Consider the following 18,028-nt stretch of genomic DNA (forward strand, 5'->3'; position numbering starts at 1 on the left):
TTGACAAAAAAAGCCATTTTTGATGAAGAATGTTTGACCAGATGTTTACTCCTCAGGCCTCTATCCTGTGTGCCCACATGCTTAATTTTAAACCTGTCAGTAGTCCCACTGAAATCAAACACAGACAGCAGCGTTTGCACGATCAATGCTACATGTAGTTCTGCAGGGATGCACAGTAAGAAAATTCCAATGCCTTTCCTCCTTCAAAAAATAAAAAACTCCTCATGACCAGTAAAACAAAGACAGAAAATATAAATAACTAGAAGTGTTAACAGAACCGATATGGAGAGAGCCCTTTCTCAGGACTTATACCTCTTGCCAGTCATTTTTATTTAACCAGTCTTCTTGCTTCAGTCTTCTGATTATTACACAAATACTTCATGCTCTGGTTGTTTTACAAGTGCACTAGCTCTTAGGAGAAGTGTAGTGCTACATGAGGCTGATATATTAAAAAATCCACCTGGGAGGTTTACATTTTATATCTTCAGCACTACTAATTATTCTCTAAGGGATTAATTACAGTAACTTTTTTAGCTTTTCAACAGGCTTATATTCACACTCAAGCTAATTTAAGAAACAGTTTGAATTGTGATCACAGAAAAATTCTGCTTGTTTCTTTAATGTATAATCTGCTGAATAGGTACCACAGGTGTTAAATTAAATCTACATATTGACCTGGAAATTTAAAAAAGACATACTATCAGTTCCACTTGTTTTTATGCTCTAGAGAAAGCTTGGCATGAATAAATTATGGGGGAATGAGATGAACATGCTGGAGGTCAGACCTATTTGTGATGTGTTCAGTTAAAGAGGTTCTGGTTACTCAATCAGTTTGAAAAGTTAGCACGCTATTTTCTCTAGTAGCTTTTGGTTAGTTTCTTCTCCCGTGTTCTCTATCTATTTAATAGAATGGGGTTTCCCACCACCAATTTAAAAACAAATCTTATCCTGGCCCAAATGACTAGACGACCCCAGCCAAGATTTTCAAAAATAACTACTTAACCAGCTAGGCTCCTAAGTTTGGACTGAGGCACTTAAATTTGCCAGATTGCAAATCCCGTACATGCAACAAATACTTGTCTTTCTTCCCTACCCTAATCCCTGGGTATAAAGCTTCATGTCATATTTTCCTCGCTATTCTCATTTTTTCTTCCCCTGAAGTGGGTGTGGGGAGGGGAAAAGAGATTATGTGTATGATATAAGAAAGGGGAAGAAATCCCTTCTCCTATTGCAGTCAGCCTGGCAGTTTAAATGCTGCTGAAACCTTCTGCAGAGTGCCTAAGACCTGGGATAACCTTTTGTTCACCAGCCAGGATTAATCTGTACCATATTGTGTACAGAAAACTTCCATATGATAACAATGAAGAAGGTGGTGAATTGTGATTGGCTAAGCATTGTGCCCTTAGCTAGCGTGTGCTAAAGCATTCTATTTTTATTATCGTTATCCTGGCCTCTGAATTGCCACCCTACCCACTTTGTCTCATCCACCTGTTTTGTCTTTTCTACTTGGGGCAGGGCAGGGGAGTGTCTTGCTATATATTTGTACAGTGCACTTTCGGGCCCCAACCTAATTGAGGCCTTAGGCATTACTGCCACACAAGTGTTAAATAGTAATTAACAATGCCAATCCAAGCCATCATACAGGATGCAGCAGACCTCTGGTATGACAATCACAGTATGTCAGGGTGGCTCTGGTAAATTAAAAATGGAACTTGGCCTTAAAGAAAAGGCAGGACTAAGTCAGATGGTCAAAACTAGATTTTTTGGTTAAATAGGGACCTTCTTCCATGGACAGACATTGTAGTTTAAGGGCATCATCAATATTCCTTAATTTATGGGCCTCCTGAATGGTAATCTCCAAGATCCTTCCCCCCTACACAGACACTTAGTCGCAATTTCCTTTTGGGGTTAAAACAAACAACAAACAAGAGGAGACCGAAACAAGACATTTCTTGAGACTATCAAAGCACTTTGTTATAATGTGGGGTCCTATTTTTCAGAGATTAGCGCATTTTGAAGCTGACCATACATTTGAATTATGTTGTAGACTGCTAGCCATTGGCAAAACTATCAAAGGTTCTGCAAAATGTAATTCCATGATTTGCTATAGTACCCCCACCAAATTATTGCAATTAACTATCATACAACAGCAACAAATGGAAATTTTACACTTGGCAAAGCTGGAAAAGCTAAAAATGATGTGCTTGCTCCACTGTAACTGAGCTTCATCCCTTTGGCAGTAGGGCTCATGGTGTTTAAATTTCATTTTTAAATGCAGTGCCTTTTAACCTGCTATGTTTAAAGCAATTTGAATAAATAATCCGTGCAACTCATTAAGGGCTCCTTTCTGTAGCCACTACACATGCAGAATTCCCTTTGAAGACCATTTCCTTTTTGTTAATTTCCTTAATCACTTGTTGAAGTTGTATATACTACTGGCTATTTTAAACACTATTAACTTAGAAAAAATTAAACAGAATATTTGAAAACAAACCAATATTTGCCCGTCATCCACAAAAATGTTTCAGGTACTTGACATGGCTAAGCAACACCTCCACTGCCACAGTGACACTCATATACACTCTTGCTAGCTCAGGGAGAGCTAGCGTGAATAGACACTACATGAGAAGAGGAGTCACACCACTAGCTTGTAGTGTAGACGTAGCCACAGACACCGTAGAGCAGGACAACAACAAGGCAACCATTCTGCATGTCTCAGAGGATGCTGCAGCAAATCCATTATCCCACTCTGCTGAGAGCAAGAGTTATATTAGGGCCTAGCCTCACGACAGCTGAAAAAGCTTTGTAGATTATAGTGAATCACAAATTGAATGAGTCAAAATATGACAGAGTTGCAAAGAATTCTAATATTCTGGGGTGTATTAACATAAGTGACATATGTAAGGCACTGGAAGTAATTATTCTGCTCTACTTGGAACTGGTGGGGCCTCAGATGATATACTATTTCTCTAATGTGGATAAGGTCTTATAATATAGAGTTGTTTTGTAAGGTTTCAAGGAAGGTAAAAATAGTGATGCCCAGAATGAAGAGACCCTGATTAACTTGTCTGGACCAGCCTGTTATCACGAAAAAAAAAAAGGAGGACTTGTGGCACCTTAGAGACTAACAAATTTATTTGAGCATAAGCTTTCGTGAGCTACAGCTCACTTCATCGGAGCTCTAGTTAATATAGTTAACAGTGTGAATATAAAGCATCTAATTACTGACTAGACTCTTCACTGCAGTTCATTCTTCTTCAATTGTCAAATATCTGAGAATCTTGCTAGGATATCTCTCAGACTTTCATTAGTTCAGGATGTTATCACTTGGGATTTTAACCTTGTAAAGAGACAAGCATCTCCAGAAAGGTCTGACTGCCCTTATCTCCCTTTGACATCTGTGGAAATTTGTGGGTGCTCAGGATCTCCCAGATGCTCACTAAGCGGATTTCAGGATGAAGCCCCACTTGTGATTAATCTAAATGCCTTTAATTGTGCCATTTACACCCTACATGCTATATGTGTAGTTAATTATGATTCATGACTCAGTCTTGGAATGTTATTATTTGCTGCTTTAGCTTGAACCCAATATATTGGATTAATGAGCTATGTCTAGTATTTGTGATTTTATATGGAAAACTTTAATACAATAGAGAATTTGTACCTTGTAGAATTCCATCCATGTCAGTCTCGTTAAATTCATTAGCAATTGTGTCAGTAGATCAAGAATATGACATGGCCCTTAGGATGAAACAGCTTAAACTAATAATACAAATCCCACTGAGTAGCTCTTAAATATAGATATCCTGTCTTAATCTCCAAATCTAGCAATTTATGAGTCACCCACACACATTTTTTGGGCAACTTAGTCAGCACAAAAATGTTATTACCATGAATTGAAACTCTGTATTAGGTGCCAAAAAGGTGTTTCATATATTGATACACATTGGAAAAGTTTTCTATTTGAACAGGAGTACTTGTGGCACCTTAGAGACTAACAAATTTATTTGAGCATAAGCTTTCGTGGACTACAGCCCATGTCATCAGATGCATAGAATGGAACAGATAGTATGCATACAGAGAACATGAAAAGGTGGAAGTTGGCATACCAACTCTAAGAGGCTAATTAATTAAGATGAGCTATTATCAGCAGGAGAAAAAAAAACCTTGTCGTGATAATCAAGATGGCCCATTTCAGACAGTTGACAAGAAGGTGTGAGGATACTTTACATGGGGAAATAGATCCAATTTGTGTAATGACCCATCCACTCCCAGTCTCTATTCAAGCCCAAGTTAACGGTATCTAGTTTGCAAATTAATTCTAGTTCAGCAGTTTCTTGTTGGAGTCTGTTTTTGAAGCTTTTCTGTTGCAAAATTGCCTCTTTTAAGTCTGGTACTGAGTGACCAGAGAGGTTGAAGTGTTCTTCTACTGGTTTTTGAATGTTATGATTCCTGATGTCAAAGATCTACAACATGTCCTGAAAGACGATCCCTCACTTTTATGGATCTTGGGCAACAGACCAGTCCTCACATACAGACAGCCCCCTTACCTGAAGCAAATAGGCAAAAGCAACCACACACCACACAACAAAAACACTAACCCAGGAACCTATCCTTGCAACAAAGCCTGATGCCAACTCTGTCCACATATCTATTCAGGGGACACCATCATAGGACCTAATCACATCAGCCACACCAGAGGCTTGTTCACCTGCACATCTACCAATGTGATATATGCCATCATGTGCCAGCAATGCCCCTCTGCCATGTACAATGACCAAACGGGACAGTCTCTACGCAAAAGACTAAATGGACACAAATCTGACATCAGGAATCATAACATTCAAAATATCTTCTTACTATATGTTCCATTGTATGCGTCTGATGAAGTGGGCTGTAGCCCATGAAATCTTATGCTCTGTCATAAATATAAAGGGAAGGGTAACCCTGACATGCTCAAATACATTTGTTAGTCTCTAAGGTGCCACAAATAGTCCTGTTCTTTTTGCGGATACAGACTAACACGGCTGCTACTCTGAAACCTGTCTATTTGAAAGCATCACCACCACCACTGGTAAGCACAAGGAATTTCTGCATATCTCCTTGTCTCTTAAACAATATGAGTCCTCCACTACCAAGCAATGAATTCCAGCCTAATTGAAACAATTAGGCTAATACTGTTATTAGGAAAATACTTCTTTATAAATCATGACACATTAAATATTAATTTCTTATCTAACTTGCAGTATGACTACACACAGTCCCATTCGAATGTTCACTGCTGACAATAGAAATGATGGCCCTAATCCAGCAAATCGATGAATGTGACCTTCATGTGGGTGCAGGGGTCTTTCTATGAGCATCACATTGTAGAATACAGTAATGAAACTGTGAGTGATATCAGAGAACAAATACCATATAACTGATCTATGGTGTGTCTGCCCAATTAGGGGAGTTTTCCTTGCACTCCACAGGCTCAGACTGAGCTTCATGAGACAGCACCCAGATTCATGTAAAAGTGACCTTTAAGGATAATACGCTATTTGATGCAAGCATATGATTCCTGCATTAAGCAGAAAGACTCTAGTAGATCATTATTGTTATTCTGATTTGAGAAGTGTCCCTTCATAACATTTAATTTTTAAAAAATTACCACGTGTGTCAGTGGCTCCTAGAGCTCCGAGCCACTATGTTAGATGATGCTCATAAGTATAAAAGAGAGTTCCTGCCCCAAATAGCGTGCAGACTGTATCTCTTACCTGTTTAAATGGCAGGGAAAATAGCATTATTAGTGTTGTTTTAGAGGGGTGGGAGGGAACGGAGGCACAAAGCGATAAGTGATTGCTCAAGGTCACACAGGAATTCTGAAGCAAAGCTGGGAGTTCCTTTCTGAAGAAAATCCATTATGATTTGATGTTCTGACAAAGCAGCAGTAAAACAGAGCAAGACAGACTTCCAGTTAGTCACAAACTACCCCCCTAACAAATATTCACAGAACACATATCATAGAATATTTTACAGTCACAGTGCACCTTTTATACAGAAGCATTTGACACATTCACAAAGATGGGCATACTGTACTTATATGCATAAGTTAATCACGTTACCTACCATCAATCACGCTACCTACACAGTAAATGCTTTGGGATGGAACACAATAGCTATTTTATAGCTCACAGTAAAGCTACACAATATTTTAGGACACAAAGTAGTGAGTACCATACTCTGGGGCTTTTCAAAGTATAACACACATCTCAATACCAAGACCCAGGTCAAGTTCCATTTGTGACCACACAGCTCACATTTCTTTCCCTTCAACATCTTTGTGGCAATTTCAGCAGCTGCTTACCTAGAAAAGTAAAGTAGTGGGTTTTTAGCTGTCATCTAAAATAAGTTTGGAAGAGGAAAGCTATGTTGACAAAAACAAGGAGAGCCTATGCCATCTCACCAGCAAGGTTTCTATGCATCACCAAAATGTGCTCCGCGGACCACAGTTTTAAAACTACTGCCTACGAAATTGCAGGAGAAAGGTGGGCAAATTGACACCAAGCTGGGAGGGGTTGCAAGCACTTTGGAGGCCAGAATTAGCATTCAAAATGATCTTGATAAATTGGAGAATTAGTCTGAAATCATGAAGATGTCTGTTGAATTTCAAGTGGAAGGAAGGAAAGAAAAAAAAATTTACCTGCACAAATACAAAATGGGAATAATTGGCTAGGCAGCAATACTGCAGAAAAAGATCTGGGGTTAGAGTGGACCATAAACTGAACCAGAGTCAACCATGTGATGCAATTGTGAAAAAGGCAAGTATTCTGGGATGTGTTAACAGGTGTCATGTAAGACACAGGAAGTGATTGTTCCACTCTACTCAGCACTGGTGATGCTGCAGTCAAGGATCTCATAGGAATGAGAATTTGATTCATATGTCCAGTTCTGAGGACCATGCTTTAAGATAGATGTGAACAAACTGGAGAGTCTCCAGAGGATAGCAATATAAATTATAAGAGGTTGAGAAATCGTGACCTATGGAAAAGGTGGGAAGAATTGGGCATGTTTAGGCTAAAGAGAAGAGAAGAAACGGTGAGGGAGGCAGGGAACAGGATAACAGTACTCAAGTATGTAAAAGCAATCAATTATTCTCCAGGTCCGTCAAGGGTTGGACAAGAAGTAATCAGCTTGGTTTGCAGCAAGAGAGATTTAGGTTACATAAGAAAACCTAACTATAAAAATAGTTGGACTAGAACAGCTTATCTAAGAAAGTTGTGGAATACCCATTGTTGGAGGTTTTTAAGAATGGGTAAAATGATCAACTGTCAGGGATGGTCTAGGTATACTTAATTCTGCCTCTTGAGGTCCCTTCCAGTCCTACATGTCTATGATTCTATAAGTGCAAGTAGAATGTGATTATCCAAACTGGATATTTTCCTGGACAGAGTACATCTCCATAATCTTGTGAAAAGTATCATGCTACTGTTAATGGACTACAGTAGCAAGATCTTTTGTGTCGTGTGTTCACCAAAAAATATCATTTCCATCAAAACAGTGACAACTAACATCATGCTGGGTCATTAGCTCAATCCTGACTTATGATGTGATCCTGAGCCATTCAAGTTAATGATAGTTTTGCCATGAAATCCAATAGCAACATGATCTGTCCCCTAGAGATCTAAGAATGCCCTACACTCATCCCCAAAAAAGTGGGCTTCTGTGGAATTCTGGGATTTCTATGTAGATTCCTTATCCTAGCTATGACCAGATCTGACCCCACTTAACTGGTGAGATATGAAAATCGATCAGCCGGAGTGGTATGGCAGTAGAATATGCACATGTACTAATGATGTCACCTAATGATAAAGTTAGGCAATCTCCTTTTCCTTGAGGCACTCTAGCCAAGACTGTCAAAAAGTAAGGATCCTAAATCTGTATTTAGGCACCGAAATAAGAGGTCCAATTTTAATCATCCAGTGCCCAATACCTCCCATGGAGCTCAATCTTCTTAGCGTATGCGCAATATGCCTCAGGTGGAAGGTGACCAGGATTCATCACCAAATTTGGGCTGCTGGTTAGATCATTACCTTCCCTGGCTCAGGTCAGGTGCTGACAGGGTATGCAATGTGAACACTGACCAATGCCCCCTATAGAGCTCAATGAAAACTGTTGAGTGCAGTGCATTTTTGAAAATTGGCTCTCTTATTTAGGTGTTTGAATACAGATTTAGGGATAGATTTTCTAATGCATCTAAGGGTATGTCTACACTACCGGCCAGATTGTTGGGTAGTGATCAATCTATCAGGGATCGATTTATCACGTCTAGTGTAGATGCGATAAATCGATCCCCAATCGCTCTGCCATGGACTCCTGTACTCCACTGAGGCGAGAGGCAGAAGCTGAGTCAACGGGGGAGTGGCGGCAGTCAACCCTGCACCGTGAGGACACAAGATAAGTCAACCTAAGATACATCAACTTCAGCTACGTTATTCTCATAGCTGAAGTTGCATATCTTAGGTCAATCCCTCCACCACCACCACCACCCTCCCAGTGTAGACCAGGCCTTCGGGATCTGGAGCACAAGTCTGATTTCAAATTAATGAAATTTGTGATCCTAAATCATGGGGCCATGATGAAAAATCACATCCTGGGCCTCCATTTTAACAATTATGACAAACTGTTCTGCCTCATGTAACTGAAATTGAACTCTTGTCTTTCTTGATCTCTCCTCCAACAGTATTAATCCTTCAATTACAAATGCATTTAGGGTTCTCATCTTCTCTCGATGTGCAAACATACAATAGATCCTATTTATTTCCAAAGGGAATTTGATTCATATGTCAAGGGTCAATAGAACATGGTCTTTTCACCCTCTCTTTGTCCTTTACCTGGGGGGTTTGTGGGTGGGTGGGCAGGGGGGCCAGAAAAAAAAAGGGAGTTGCCTTCCTACATATACATAAATAAGAAAATGATAAAGAGGTATAGAATTATGTTTAAAAATATTAAGAATCCTTTTCTCCTTGGTCTTGACTGCACATAATTTATTTTTAACCATAAAAATTAAGTAATAGGATCAAAGAAAGACTTTAGTTGTTCTTGATGGGAAGTGAATTGTGCTTTTTATTATACAGTATGTGTCATTCCTCCATAACAAGTGTAGCAGGGTGAATAAGTGTTGTGAATCACAACCTAAACATTGAGTATAAGAAGCTTTCAGTTGTTTTTCTAAGACAAAAAATAATCAGATTCAGATAAAACCAGACGCATTAAAATAGCTGACTTGGGCCTTGTACACACTACTGCGGTAAGTTGATTTAAGTTACATTACTCCATCTACGTGAATGACATAGCTGGAGTAGACATAACTTAGGTCAAATTATTGTGGTGTCTAAACAGCACTGCGTCAATGGGAGAGCATCTCCCATTGACTTACCTTACTCCTCTCATTCCAGTGGAGTACTAGAGTTGATGAGAGAGAGCTCTGTGGTCGATTTAGCAGTTCTTCACTAGATCCGCTAATTGATCACAGCAGCGTCAATCCCTGGTAAGTGTAACCATGGTCTTGGACTGGAAATTAGAGGAGAAACAAGTAAGGGGACAAAAGTAAGAGAAGAGGATTCCTCGAGTCAACAAAGCAAGTGCACATCTTGATAGTTGTTTTTTTAATTTGCTTTCTTCACCCTCACCTTTTCAGGACTTACAATACTGATAGCAATGGCCTCAGTTTGTAGTTGGTCTGTTTAATGTGTATGGCACTTATAAATTAGTTGTAACTGTCTTGCAATAGTGTTGCCTTGAGTAAGATACAGACCTCTATGTAAATATACATAGCTCAGAGATGCTTAGTAATTCTGAAATAGTTGCTTGGGATATTTCTAAATTAATGTTACAAGTTTCAAAGCCTCATGAATATAGTTTGGCTGCTAGCAGCTAGTCATTAGGGTTTTTTTCCAACAATACTCTTTTCTCCTGTATTCAGCCTCTCCCAAGAAACAGTAATAGAAGGAGATACTAAAGCCTGATCATTCATAATGAATGTAGGCAAAAGCCCTAGAAGACTGGAAGATCAGGCTTTCACTAGACACACTGATCTATGTTGCAGGTTTAGGGCCTACCAGGTTGTGACTGAGCATCCTTAACTTTTTTTGACCTTTCTTCATGAGACATGAAGATAGTCACTCACAGGAAGAGCTCAGCACTTTGAAGGACTGGGACTATCAGATTGAGCATGGGAAAATAATCCATTTCCATGCTTCCCTCCTATGTTCCCAGAACATACAATGCAAAAGTTAAAAGCAGAGCAGTGAGTCAGAAGGTCATTGACAACACAGAAGCAAGCAGCATCAAGAAGATTTTATGCTCAAGGACACTTTAAAAGGCTAATAAATCCTAAACACTAGATCACAGGGAAATTATAACAGTCAGTTCATATGGAATTATAACAGTCAGTTCAGGAGTAAACACTGCTAAAATATTAATCCTCTCTCAATGAGAAGTACATTTTTTTTAAATTTACCCACAGCTGGCAACATTAAACAAATGCTCCCTGTAAACATCTGCAAAGCTACTTCATTATCCACCTTCAAAACGCACCTTTCCCATGATGCCTACAAAAAACTTGACAATGCCTAGGCTGCTGGTGACTGATACCACTGCCTATCGGGCTGACTAATAAGATGCTATTTCCTTATACTCCCTCATCTGTCTGTGAAAACCCATCCATTATCTCCTGTTTATACTTAGGCTGAAAGCTCTTTGGGCAGTGACTGTCTTTTTGTTCTGTGTTTGTACAGCACCTAGCACAATGGTGTACTCATCCATGAATGAGATTCCTAGGCACTACAGTATAGACAAAGGAATGCTATGGCAGCAGAAAGCCATCACACCTCAAAAACTCTTAATAGCAAACAAGGAAATAGTTGATTTAAGAGTGTATATACCCAACTTGTCAGTAGTAGATTATAAATAAATATTAAAAAAAATAATTTAACTATTCAGTGTGCTCTGTAGTGGACAGTCCATAGAAGATCATAAAGGAAAAAGGCACATTTCTGTCTAAATGTTATTTTGATAGAAATGTGGCATATCAGCAGCCTAACTTAACATGAAAGTATCTTTACTGTGTTCCTTCCTAAGTGGAAGTTGTAGTCATTTTCCACAACCACAATCTTCTCTGTTGAGTATCCAGCATCAGAGTCCCTATACTTTAGTTTATCCCAGCAAAAGCCAGTAATATATACAATGTTTAGATAAACTATATGAAATATGAAAATATGCTATTTATGGAATATTTAACAAACCCAAGTAAATAGCTGCATCATCAGTTAATATACTGTAAACTAGAATCTAAGGCCTGAATCCTACAAATGCTTAAGCATGTATTTAACTTTATATTAAATCTAAGTTTGGGGGTCTCTTGTTCTCCTGCTGATAAAAGTTGATTACAGTGAAATGGAAGCTATCTTAAAAGGCAAGGAAGAGAGGCAAATACATAAATGTGATTAGACAAGGAAAGCATAATTTATAACAAAATATTCCAGTTTAAAGTAACAAATTACGGTAAGTGGATACTGTGTTGCCTAGCATCAATGGAACATTACCCTTAGTCCATGATAGAAGCAATTCTGAACTTTCAGAAAACCTTTGACAAAGTTTCACATGCTGGATTATTAATAACCCCCTCAATATGGGCTACGTAGTAAAACACTCAAATGGGTAAATAATCTGATAATGAGTGGAAAGCAGAGAGTTGGAGTTAAAGGTTGTATTCTTCAGGAATACTGATGAGGAAGGGAATCCCAGAAGGCTCTATACTAAAACTAGTAGATTATAGGGTTGTCTAAATCAGTTGCAGGTTATCTAAATCAATAGTAAAAATAAAGTGTCAAATAATTAAATCTGTAGAGACTACCACAACAGGCTATACTTTATAGGATAATCTTAATAAATTAAGCAAATGGATTCAGGGGTGGGATGTAAAATTTCATGTTTCTGATTCTAAAATAGTGGAGTTGTGTGGAAATACCCAAACTAAGTATAGTTTAAAATTCATTATTGGATTAGTTGATACAGTTGTGTAAAAGGATCTTAATGTGTCATTAGAACCATTGTTTACATTTTAAGTTTAATATTAAGCAACATTATGGAAGGAAGCTTAAATGTTGATTTTTCAAGATTGATGCAAGTCCAAGGACACTTTATGAAGAACAGCTAGACCTGCCTTACAATACTATCATGAACATTTATCATTCCAGGCACCAAATCTATTCATCTGCTTTTTATAATAACGAATAAAGAAACATTCACCACATTTGTCATCAAAAAGTTCTTTTTCCCAGGTGAGTGGGTTAGTATAATTTCAAATGTGATATATCCCACAATTTTCAAGTCCTGGTCACCTATACAGTTCAGAATATATAGTTCAGAGAAAGTATAACATAGGACAACACAGGTGACAAAATGAAATACAGAGGTTTATATTCTCTCATCGTCATATACTGTGGCCTTTAAACTTGGTACATTTTGTCCTTGTGCATTAGAAATATTTGTATAATGTCCCATTCCCATTGAGCATATTCATAGTATCATATCAAGTAGTATTCATATCAAGTATTCATAATAGGAATACTTCATACCTGTGAGGCACCCATATCTCAGTAAATCATATAAGGTAGTGTCACACTGGAAGGGGTCACATCATAAAACATAATGATACAACTACTTGCGAGCCAAAAGCTTCTGAATATGACATTACATTGATCTTTTTGGAAAGAGATTCTAGGATAAATCTCTGAAATATTGGGGGAAAGGAACTGAAACACCTGAAAAAAGATCTGAACCAAACATTCATGATGACCCAAATCTTTCTGGTTAATTAGATCTCAGAGAACTGTTTGCACAGATAACCAAAATAGTCACTACTAAAGGGGTAGCAGACAGCGTGGGAGATTCAGTATCTCTCTAAACTGTCACATCGGGAAAAGAAAAAACCTTGAAGATGTAACACTATCCAGCTCAAGTTGTTGGCAGACATTAAAGTAATTGAATAAGTGGGTAATTTTAAATTATCTTCAAATAATTCAACTTTCAGCTATCTCTGTCCATTGAATAATGCCATTGCCTCTGGTCCTTTCCATGCTCTCATACAATCTAAATTCGCAATTACTCTTCCCTCATCTCTGAATGAAATGACATTTCCTAATGTGACTGAGATCTTATAGCTTGCTGCTCTGGCTGAGGACTTTATAAAGGCTAGGGAACCTGTCTTCCAGCTTCATAATGACCAAACTCACATTAGCTTTCATCCGCTGAGTCACTACACTTGTATGATGACTTCTGTAACCTCCATTAAGGTGTCCATCCATTATCTCTCAGCTTTTTAACATCTTAATGTATAGGGAGGAATTCTTACAGGATGTACTTAATCCATAAAATACAATAAAACTGTTTAAATACAGATTTAGATTGAGACATAATTCAGGAGGCATAAAGAATCTGATGGTAATATTTTTCCTTCCACAAAAAATGGAAATTTTATAGGAGAACAGCTGAAATAGAAAAATGCAGATATTTATTAGAGGATCTATAGGACATGTAGTGTGTTTTTCTTCAGGTATCATTCAGATAACAATAGTTTATTTGTGCTGTATTTGAGACCAGTATTTGGCCCATTGTGAGATTTAATTAGTTAATGTTTAATGCTCTATATAACCTAAGTTAACTCCATTTTTTTCCCCTCTCTGCTCAGATTGGCTGAAGTCAAATGCCGTACAAAATCAGGTACTATTAAATTCTTTGGACATACACAGTATAAACACACAATAAAATATTTTTATATGTAACTACTCCATGCAGAGGACTTCAGCAATGTATGCTCTGGCTTTGGAATAGCCTCATTGTTCATGAGCAGTGAAAACACAAGCAACCTCAAATGACATGCAACAAAACCATTTTATGACACTATTATTATTTACTTATTTATCTATCTTATGCAACACATTCTGGGCTGCAGTGCAGACCAGTGAAGGGTTGTGTGACCATTCGCCTTGCAATATTGGGTGCCTTACAAAGCTTTGCTGCTGTAGCTCTCAACCTTGGCCGCTCACAAACAGGTCAACCCAAAGCGTCTGTATAGTTGCAGCCCTGTAGCTACAGCTCTGACCCCAGCAACACTCTGGCTTCCACCAGCCTTGGTTACTAATTGTAGGGTGACCTCACACTCCCAGTCCCAAATTTCCCCCCAAAAATGTGTTTTGCACCATCCAGCCCTCTCCTGGGCAGTTCAGATATTAAAGATCATTTGCCGCTATAAGGGGTCAATATTCAAGAGTTTGCTATTTTAACTGGAGTTACCCAAACAGTGCAGTTTAAAACACAACATTGGACTAGTTTAGATTAAAAATAAAACAAGTTTATTTAGCTACAAAGAGGTATAGTTGTACCTAAAATCTAAGGTGTCAAAATTAGAAATGGTTACAAGAGAAATAAAGATAAAATGCTTTCTAGTAGCTAAAATTTACCAAGCAAGACTTGGTTCAAGGTAAAATCCTTACCACAGATTCCCAGCAACACTGCTGACCAAATTCTCAGGTCAGGATCTCTCCCAGAGTCAAAAGGCTGCTACCTTTGTTGTCTTAGCTGAAAAAGAAAGATGGGGAGAGATTTCTTGGGCTGTTTTTGCTCCTCACTTTTATAGTCCAGTCCCCCTTTTAAGTGGATTCTTCTGAGGGTTACCCCTCAAAGCAAAGTTTATTGAAACAGTAAAAAGGCAATGTGGAGTCTGGTGGTGAAGGTGGTTCCATGCTTTCTTCTCCCTTGTGTATGCTGAAATGCAGATTTGCCTTGTTTCCTGCCATTTCCCCTGTTTCTATGTATATGTAAATTGAGATAAACACACATTCCTTTGTTTATGATTGTGAGGATGGTGCCCGTGGGAGCCAGCTGAGGTCACGCAATTAGAGTGAACTGCAAACAGAATGGGGCAGACAAACCCCAAAAGCTGGTGGATACTCCAACACTTAGATTTACCAAGCCAGGACAAAACAGCTTCTGTATTACCCCACTGGTTACTCAGAAGTGCAAACACAGTTCCCTCAAAGTACCCTGCCTCAGGCCTCCATCCAGACACACACATCAGATATGATGACGATTACTGAAAATCTTATCTGATCATATAAAAGAAAAGGTTCTTCCAATTCCAAAGGATCAGCCACACACCAGGTCAATATAAAAACTTAAATTTTATCCCAAATACATGCTTAGAGCCAATCCTTATTAACTAAAGTAAAATTTATTAAAAAAGAAAGGAGAGAGAGTGTGTTGGTTAAAAGATGAATATACATACAGACTTGACTTCAATTTTTGAGATTCAGATACATAGCAGAGATGAGCCTGTAGTTGCCAAAAGTCCTTTTAGAAACAGTCCATAGGCTATAGTTCGATGTCCATATACAGGGTGACTCCAGCCAATGACTGGGGATCTCAATCCTTATGGCTCAGGGTTTGCCCTTCTTGAAACCCAAAGCAGATCTGAGATGAAGAAGAATCGTGCCCCAGGATTTTTAATACATTTCCAGAAGCCTTTTGGCCTGAGAAAACAATAGGCTTAACTTTCCTTCTCCCAAACATCATGGCAATTAGCCCAGGACAATATATCCATTCAACAGTTCAGATACAGGTTACCACCACCTTTAAAGAGACTTATAGACAATAATACTATTTCACTCATGTGTCTTCCTAAATGTTAATATTCCTTTTTTGATCTTTGAATTAAAGCTATAGCAATATTCATTTACATATCTTCCTAACAAGTCTTTAAAGTTTGGCCATGGGTCATGTCAGTCTGAGAGTTAATTAACTCTTTCTGGCCCTGTCACCTTTCAATGAGATATTATATTCACTTATAACTTTACAAGGATAGATTTGTTTTACAACTTTGACCTAGTCAGGGCTGCGTGGCATAGAATATGTGCTAATATTTTCATACGGGGGAATTCATAATTTTACATACAATGTTGCTATATACATTTCGCCATGACATTGACCAGCAAGGCATATTTTGTACAAAGATTATTACAATGGTGTGTGAATACAGGGTACTTTCGATCACAGTATGTATTACAATAGTGCCTAGGGAACCCAACGGAAACCATGTTCCTGTTATGGTAGGTGCTATATGTACACATAATACAAACACAGTTCCTGCCCCAAAGAGCTTGCAACCTAAATAGACACAAGTGGTAGCGTTATGACTTCCATTTTACAGATGGGGAACTGAAGTAGAGAGAGATTAGTTAGCTTGCCCCAGGTCACTCAGGAAGTCTCTGGCACAGCTAAGAACTGAGCAGATATTTCAAGTCTCAGTCCTGTACCTTAACAACAAGACCAGTCTACCTCTTACACCAGCAAGTATTCTGCATGCCATTTTTCAGAATTAAAATTATTACTATTTGGTTCTGTACCCCTCCCCCTGTACCATCAGGTATTACTGGCAGGATTTGACCCATAATAAACAGCAGTTATGGGCAAGGGGTAACAGATTTAGAAATTAGTTTAGCGGAGATTTACTTACATTTTGTTACTGAAAGAGTAACAAACATTTGTTTTAGAGGAAAAGCCCAGGAAATGTTTAAGGGGCAAATCCAACACCAGAATGGAATGGTTTCATTAATTTACAAAGGTTCTCTCAAACCCCCATTTTTAATTCACCCTGCCTTATCCCTAAGTATGATCATGTTGTTCAAATAAGCTGCAGAGGCCAACAATAAAACCTAAAATCTAACCAAATTTCAAACTCCATTTTTACATTCCAGGCTCCAAAGGAAAACTGAAGGTTGCATTACAGCCACTCTAGACTTCAATCCTTACTTATTATGTTTCCAATAACACTGCTGGAGGTCCTAAATCATGTTAAAGTTGGTCTGTAAATTGGATTTTCAAACTTCAGAAGAAATGCATAAGCAGGGTAATGCACTTTCTTCTTATCTTGCATCACCAGTGCTTACACTAATTTCAACAAAATAATCTCTAAAAGGCACAGATTTTGTAAATTAGCAACACCGTATCCATTGGAATCCTTCCTTCAGATCATCTGTAGGCTTTGCATTAGAAGAAGGGAAAAAAAGAAGTATAAAGCAACAAAAAGTTAAGTCTCTGCCTGAAGCAAGCAGCATGATGTGAGAATTGATACCAGATTTTATTTTAATGAAAAGCAATTTAAGGAAGTTCTTTATAAAGTGGATCAAATAGTCTTTGACTAAATAAGGTAACAGTGTATTTGCTCCTCACTTTTTGCTTCTGGTGTAGTACTCTCAGCTAGCTTTTACTGAGATTTGCAGGACTTACTTGAGGCCTCTCTTTTTCTTCCTGGTCGCCCCGAAGTGGGGAGAGGAGTTGGCAATGTTGTTTATTTTAATTACTGCCTCATGGGGCCACAATTGTTTATTGTAAAAAGTCACTAATGAACAAATGACCCTGCCACCTGGAGCACTTTACAGGCTGGTGGTAAACTCCAGCTATTTAAACAAAAACCTTCTTGGGCTATTGATTCACTGGCTGGGTTGGATTGGACCCTGGGTGCACGTGACTGCTAGGCAACTGAGTGCTCATTGTTTTACACTACCTATTACACAAAACAAATAAATCTTCTTCACGTTACCTTTTTTCCACACTCCATCTAAAAGAGCACTTATTATGTGACAGTTCACTACTAAATATATATTTGTGTCCATGTGTGTTCAGGTGACTATATTAGCAAATGTTTTCATAACCCATCGGGGTTACAACAAATGTCTATAGCTTTAATATACTGGTGATGTTAATGCTGCTATAAAGACAGAAGTGGACAGGCCCAGAGTATAAACTCCTTTACATTTATTATGTTTGGATATTGCACTGCCCACTTCATTGTAAGCTTAGGAGGTTTTCATGCAGGTCCCCACATCTGTACCCTAGAGTTCAGAGTGGAGGAGGAACCTTGACACCTAGTTTTCCATCAAAAAACTGTGATGGAAAATTTTCACGAAGGCCTACTCAATATACT

The sequence above is a fragment of the Lepidochelys olivacea genome (assembly GCF_965140295.1).
Source record: "Lepidochelys olivacea isolate rLepOli2 genome assembly, chromosome: 3".
Taxonomy (NCBI): Eukaryota; Metazoa; Chordata; order Testudines; family Cheloniidae; genus Lepidochelys; species Lepidochelys olivacea.